A 6,772-nucleotide genomic window follows, 5' to 3' on the forward strand; every position below is an offset into this window, starting at 1 on the left:
GCCTCCCCGCGGCCAAACCCGGCCAAGTACACCCGGCCCAAGCGGGGAAAGGACCGCACCTCGGTCCCTTCCTCGTTCTGCAGCTCTCGGGGCCGCGTTTAGAGCACGTTTAGATGTGGTGCGCTCTGTGGAGCAGCCCGTGCTCGAGTAGGTAGGCGTGGCCTGAAGGAGGCTGCAGTCCACGGAGGGCCCCCTCGGGAGCAGAGTCCAGGCCACAGCTGCAGCCCTGTCACAGGGCTTGGAGTAACTGCAGGGCCTGCTGCAGGGGCTGTGGCAATTGCAGGACCTGTTACGTTATTGTGAGATCCAGAGACTTTCTCTTGCACTCAGGGGTGCTGAATCACGTTGTTAGGCATGGGCCAGGCCCCTGCACGTTGCAGTGGTGTGTCTCTCTAAAACTGACAAGGTGACCGCATACCTTTTCCAGATACTTTGTTTTTCCATATTCTGCAATTGTTCAGGGGTAATGTTACAAAACCCTGGAGGCCGTGCATCTTCACCAGAGATGAAGAAGAGCCTGCATGCCACACTTGTAAAAATCTGTGCCAGAGGAGGTGACCCACTCTTTCACAGCTGCTATGTTGGTATCGTTGCTGAAACGCACCACCCACCACCTCACTGTGCTCACATCCACTGTTTGGTCTCTGTATACACAGCAAATGTGGATGAATTTCAGCGGGTGCCATTTTTTCCTCATTGGGGAATTCGGTGACAGACCTTTGCTTGATTTGCAATTTCACACCAGATGCCATTTTGTCGGACTGCTCCTCTGCAGCTGTCTGTCGCGTGACAATGAAATGTAACAGAATATTGGTGGGAAGGTTCAACCTCTGTGTCCATACCACCAGCGTCTGCCTCTGATGTTGTGGGACCATACAATAAAAATGGAGGCTTTACCTTCGTAGCAGACCTTGTACTTTTGGAGTATCCACAAACAGAATCAAATGTTTACAAACATTTTGCCAGGAAAGTTCAGCTCTAGTGGTCAGTTTTCCATTTCATCTTAGCAGACATAGCATTGGAAGGAAAGGGGACTCATGAATGCTGGTTGACAGTTAAGCATCATTTCTTCCAAGTTCAGGACCGGTGAATCCCTAAGAGTTAGAAGTCAGGCAAGAATGGCAGGAGACCTGCGTGTGATCTTTCACCCACGGGTTCTGAAGGGGATGGCAGAAGTGATTGGCAAACCGCTCTCTATCATCTTTGAATGGTCTTGGAGAACGGCAGAGGTGTCTGAAGACTTGAGGAAAGGCAGTGTCACTCTGGTCTTCAAAAAGGGCAAGAAGGAGGATCCAGATGCAAAGACGACAGGAATCTTGTCACGGTTTTCTGATTTTCGGTTATTGGTATTTCACATCATAACATCATGTAGTGAATGTACCTGGTTCTCAGAAGAGAAGGACTACTACATTCCCCAAGGTACTTTGCTCCTCTGTTACCATTTCCAGCCGGAGGGAAAAGATAAGAACTTGCAGACCACGAGACCTCGTCCCTTTTTTTTCCGCCCGTCTCTCGTCTTGGCAGCACCTCGCTCTCCAGCCATCTTATCGTCAGTAGTAGAGTAAGGCCTACCTTGATTTTGGGACATTCTCTCTCTGCATTGGATTTATCAGCTTAAATTGCAATTATATTCTATTATATAATTTTGCATTCCGATATTTTTTAAATTAGTTTGTTTCTTCTCAGATTGTTGCCGCTGTTCTTTGCTCTCAGGGCCATCTCCTTACCCTTTTCCCCTTTTCCTGGGGCGTGGGCCCATGGGTCCCCCGTCCCATTTGTCACGGAACTGGGCTGAACACCTGTAAACCGTTGACAAATCTTTTAGAGAGAGTCCAGATCAGGACCACAAAGATGAGTAGGAGCCTGAAACATCTTACATATGAGGAAAGGCTGAGAGACTTGGAACTTTTCAGCCTGGAGGAGACTGAGAGGTGATCTCATCCCTGTTTATAAAAACCTACAGTGTGGGAGTCAAGTGAATGGGGCCAGGCTCTTTTCAGTGGTGTGCAGAGACAGAGCGAGGGGCAACGGGCACACACTGGAACACAGGAAGTTTGATACAAACATGAGGAAGAACTTCTTCACTGTGAGAGTGACAGAGTACTGGAACAGGCTGCCCAGAGAAGTTACAGAGCCTCTTCTCTGGAGAGAATTCAAGACCCATCTGGATGTTTTCCTGTGCAACCTACTGTTTCTTGAGCCATTGACCAGGCCGCAAAAGGAAGTTCCCGGGCTGAGATGTATTCAGCAGTCAGAGAGAGAGATTGGTGCCTGGTATTGAGCGGTGGCACGGGCAGACAGACAGCCCTGTCTTTGGGCCCATCCAGGGGAGAAAGATAAGCAGGCTTCCGATCTGACAGAAGGTGAGTGCGTGCATGGTGAGGGAGACTGGCTGGACTCTCAACTCTGCTCGGGGCAAAAGGAGAAGCCTCTCTCTTGCTCCAGCAGTCCTGCTATCTAACAGATACCAAGCTCTGATGGGGGAGAGAGAAAAAGGTATGGATAGTGGCTTGGTACCGGAAAGGAGTGATCTCATTAAAAGATCCAATCAAGGATCTAAGTCTTGTCTCGTGCTACTATAAAAAGGTGATGGGTTCTTAGTAATTGAAGACTGTTTGTTGAGGAGCACTGAGGCACTCGTCTGCTGCCCAGATAACCTCTCTGGAGAGGTTTTCTACCTGCCAGGAGTCCTCATTCAGGACATCGAGATGAGGACACCAGATATGATAAAGTTGGAGGTCTTTCAAGCTGGGTCGCACAAGGCTGAGACCAGGAAATTAAAAAGATCAAAAAAGACTTTACATCTCTTGGGAAGATGTTGAAGAGATCAGGAGCACAGATAGTATTCTTCACAGTCCTCTCAGTTGGAGACTTGGATCCTGGCAAAAGGAGAATGGACCAGTTGAATGACTGTCATGTCAAAGGCTTTGGGTTCTATGATCTAGGATGCACCTTGGACAAACCAGGAATGTTGACATGGGAAGGGGCACAACTAGCCAGGAGGGGCAAGAATATACTAGGCAGCAAGCTGTCTGGGCTTATTACCAGTTATTTAAACGAGAGCTGCTGGGGGAAAGGGGTGTACTGGTGAGTGACAGAGAAGTGCTAGGGAGCACTGTCACTTTAGGAGGCAGCGTGGTAAAACCTCGGATTTGTCCCAGAGGTTTGTGGGAGGGCTCCTCTAGAAAGGTCATGTGTCCAAAAGCCCAACTGAACTGTTTCTGTAGTAATACAAGCAGCTTGTAAAATTCGTAGGAGGAGTTGGAAACTGATGTAGGTCAGTTTGTTTAGCAACAGGGATTAGTACCTTAGTTTAAGAACCAATATATTAGTTTAGCAAAAGGAATCCGTAAGTGATAGTTCTGAAACTTTCCATTTCAGCTTTAGTGGGTGAATAGTCTTGTTTTTCCTCAATAATTTTGCACTGGGGACATAATACAATACTCTTTTCTTTTGCCTCAACGATTTTGCCTCACAAGAAGCACAGGGGTCATAACAGAATACTTTCACACCCAGTAAGTGCAAGGACATCTTCCTTGGATTCCACATAGATTGTTTTAAAAGTTGCTCACTCTGGCCTTATAAGCAATGGAAATTTTCCGAACTGGGGAAAAGCTTGTTAAAGGCTTCATTGATGAAGCTGACTGTGAAAAATGGGGAAGAAGTAGGTGGGCACTCAACCACCCTAGATACCACTGAGCATGCCCAAAGGGACATTAGCATATATTTATGAGTCCTTGAAAAGGAATGAATATGTATGCCAATGTACTGCATAGGTCCGTCTTAACTGTTCAAATGTAGAACCTGAACTCTGAGAAGGTGCGCTTGCTTGTCAAGTTGCCTGATGTGTATTGTGAAGAATAAAGGAATATCACTTTCTAACTCTACATTGGAGTTAGAGAGTTTTTGTCGTGGATTTCAGATGACAAAACTGTGGTGCACTTGAAAAACTGTGATCTTGTTGCTATCACAGAAACATGGTGGCATAATTCGCATAACTGGACTACCACAATTGAGGGCTATAAGCTATTTAGAAGGGATAGGCATGGTAGGAGGTGTGGGGGAATTACTGTGTACATCAAAAACAAGATAGACTGCAAAGGAAAAATAGAAGCAGTGGAAGCAGGCATGGGTGGGCTGGGAGGAACGCAGGGATGTTGTCAGCATATGCAGGGATGGGATGAGGAAGCCCAGGGCACAGATGGAATAAAGCTTGGCAAGGGATGTAAAAAACAATGAGAAGGGTTTCTTGAGGTACGTTGGTCACAAGAGACAGGCAAGGGAGAGTGTACCCTCTCTGATAAATGAAAAGGGAAAACTGGCCTCCTCAGGTGTGGAGAAGGCTGAGATACTTAATGAATTATTTGCCTTGGTCTTCACTGCCAGTCAGGCTTCCCAAGTCTCTCATGTCTCTGAACATCCAAGCAGGGGTTGGGAAGCAAAATCCTTCCCAGTCTAAGAGCAGAGCAAGTCCAAGATCACTTCATGAGGCTTCCTCCTGGAAGAGATGCTAAGGCACACATGAGATGAGGAGGTGATCCGAGACAGTCAGTACGGCTTCACCAAAGGCAGATTGTGCCTTACCAATCTGATGGCCTTCTGTGATGGAGTGAGGGCAACAGTGGAGCAAGGAAAGGTAACTTTTTTCTGCCTGGACTTGTGCAAGGCCTTTGCCATGGTCCCGCACCATATCCTTGTCTCTAAATTGATGAGAAAGGGATTTGAGAAGTGGACTGCTCAGTGGATAAAGAATTGGCTGGATGCTCGTAGTCAGAGGGCTGTTGACAATGGCTCTACATCCAGGTGGAGACTGGTCATGAGCAGCGTTGCCCAGGGGTCCTTCAACATCCTTAGCAACGACTTAGGCTGTGGGACAGAGTGTACCCTCAGCAAGTTTGCAGATGACACTAAGCTGAGTGGTGCAGTCAGTACCATAGAAGGAAGGGATGCCATTCAGAGGGACCTGGACAAGTCTGAAAAAATGGCCCACGAGAGCCTCACGAGGTTCCATAAGGCCAAGTGCAAGGTGTTGCACTTGGCTCAGGGCAATCCTAGAGACTGAGTACAGACTGGGAGACAAACTATGAGAGAGTTGCCCTGCTGAGAAGGATTTGGGGTCCTGGTGGATGAAAAGCTGGACACGAGCCAGCCCGTGCTCTTGCAGCCAGAAGGCCAGTGGTACTGCATCAATGGAAGGGTGGCCAGCAGGGAGAAGGAGGTCATTGCCCTCCTCCACTCTGCCATTGTGAGGCCCCATCTGGAGTACTGTGTCCAGGCCTGGCGCCCCTAGAACAAGAAGGATGTGGAGCTGTTGGAGTAGGTCCAAAGGAGGGCCGCAAAGAAAATCAGAGGGCTGGAGCACCCCTCCTATAAAGAAAGGCTGAGGGAGTTGGGATTGTTTAGCTTGGAGAGGAGAAGGCTTCAGGGAGACCTTATTGCCATCTTCCAGTACTTGAAAGGAGACTACAAGCAGGAGGAGGACCGACTTTTTATGCAGGTAGATAGTGATAGGACAAGGGGGAATGGATTTAAACTGAAAGAGATCTGATTTTAGGAAGAAATTATTTACTCAGAGGGTGGTGAGGCACTGGCATGAGCTGCCCAGAAAAGTTCTGGATGCTCCATCCATGGAGGCATTCTAGGCTAGGCTTGATGGGTTCCTGGGCAATGTGATCTAGTGGTTCACCCAGGGTTGGAACTAGATGATCTTTGAGGTCCCTTCCAACCCCTTCTATAATTTTTATGTTTCCATGGTGTAACATCTCTGTCCAACCCAGTGCCCAGAACACTGAAAATATTTCTCAGAGTTGTAGGATCTCCAAGGAAATTTGTATACTTGTTAAGTGTTCAGCACAGTGCTGTCCTCTTCCTGGTCACACTTCCGATTTATAGCAGCTTGAGGAGATTGTGGACCTACCACATCGTATAAAGGTGATCAGCTCCCAAGTACTTAATCTATCTATGGAGAGAAAGCAAAGACCAGGATTGATTTTACACTGAGTGTGGTTATTTCAAGATTTAGAAATATAAAAGTATATTTTTGGTGGGATGAAATGTGGAGGAGAAAGATGTTGTAAACCAGACCACATGCTTACAAAGGAGTAAAGTTGCTTCTTACTTCATTCCAAGGGCATGTCTCAAATCAACCTTTTAAAAGCAGAATCTCCTTAAAAGGGGAAAAGTGTTTTTTCAAGGGATTATCAAAATCCTCTTTCCTGGCTGCTTGCTACATCTACAGAGGTACTTGCTACCTCTACATCTGAGAGGATGTGAACCCACAGCTACTACAGTAGCTAATGAGTTTAATGGCCCAGCTAAATTTATCAAGATTATTTGTAGTACACCACAAGATGCTGTCTTGGAGAGAACAGCAATTTACAATAGGAAGTCTTGAACACCACCAGTGTCACCAGTTCACTTATAAGCATCATAAATCCAGAGATGATGGATCATTCCTTTCTTTTGCTGATAAAAGGAACTGTCACTATTTTACTGTGTCTCAAGGTTAAAATCAGTGTTTTACCTGTTAACGTATCTGTTTTCAAGCTTATCTGGGACAAACTCAATGGTCATTTATTTGCTTGGCTACAAACATAGCAGAAGGGGAACTGAGCCAGTTTTCAATTTGAGTCATGTCTGATTAAGAGAAAACCATGTGAAGGATAATTTCTTACAAGATGGATATCTTCAGGTTAAAAGATCAAATTTTCCTTATTTCAATGTAAGTATTGTGCAATTTGGATTTTTGAATATATTTCATTAGTGATTAGTG

This window comes from Numida meleagris, chromosome 7 (genome assembly GCF_002078875.1).
Source record: "Numida meleagris isolate 19003 breed g44 Domestic line chromosome 7, NumMel1.0, whole genome shotgun sequence".
Taxonomy (NCBI): domain Eukaryota; kingdom Metazoa; phylum Chordata; class Aves; order Galliformes; family Numididae; genus Numida; species Numida meleagris.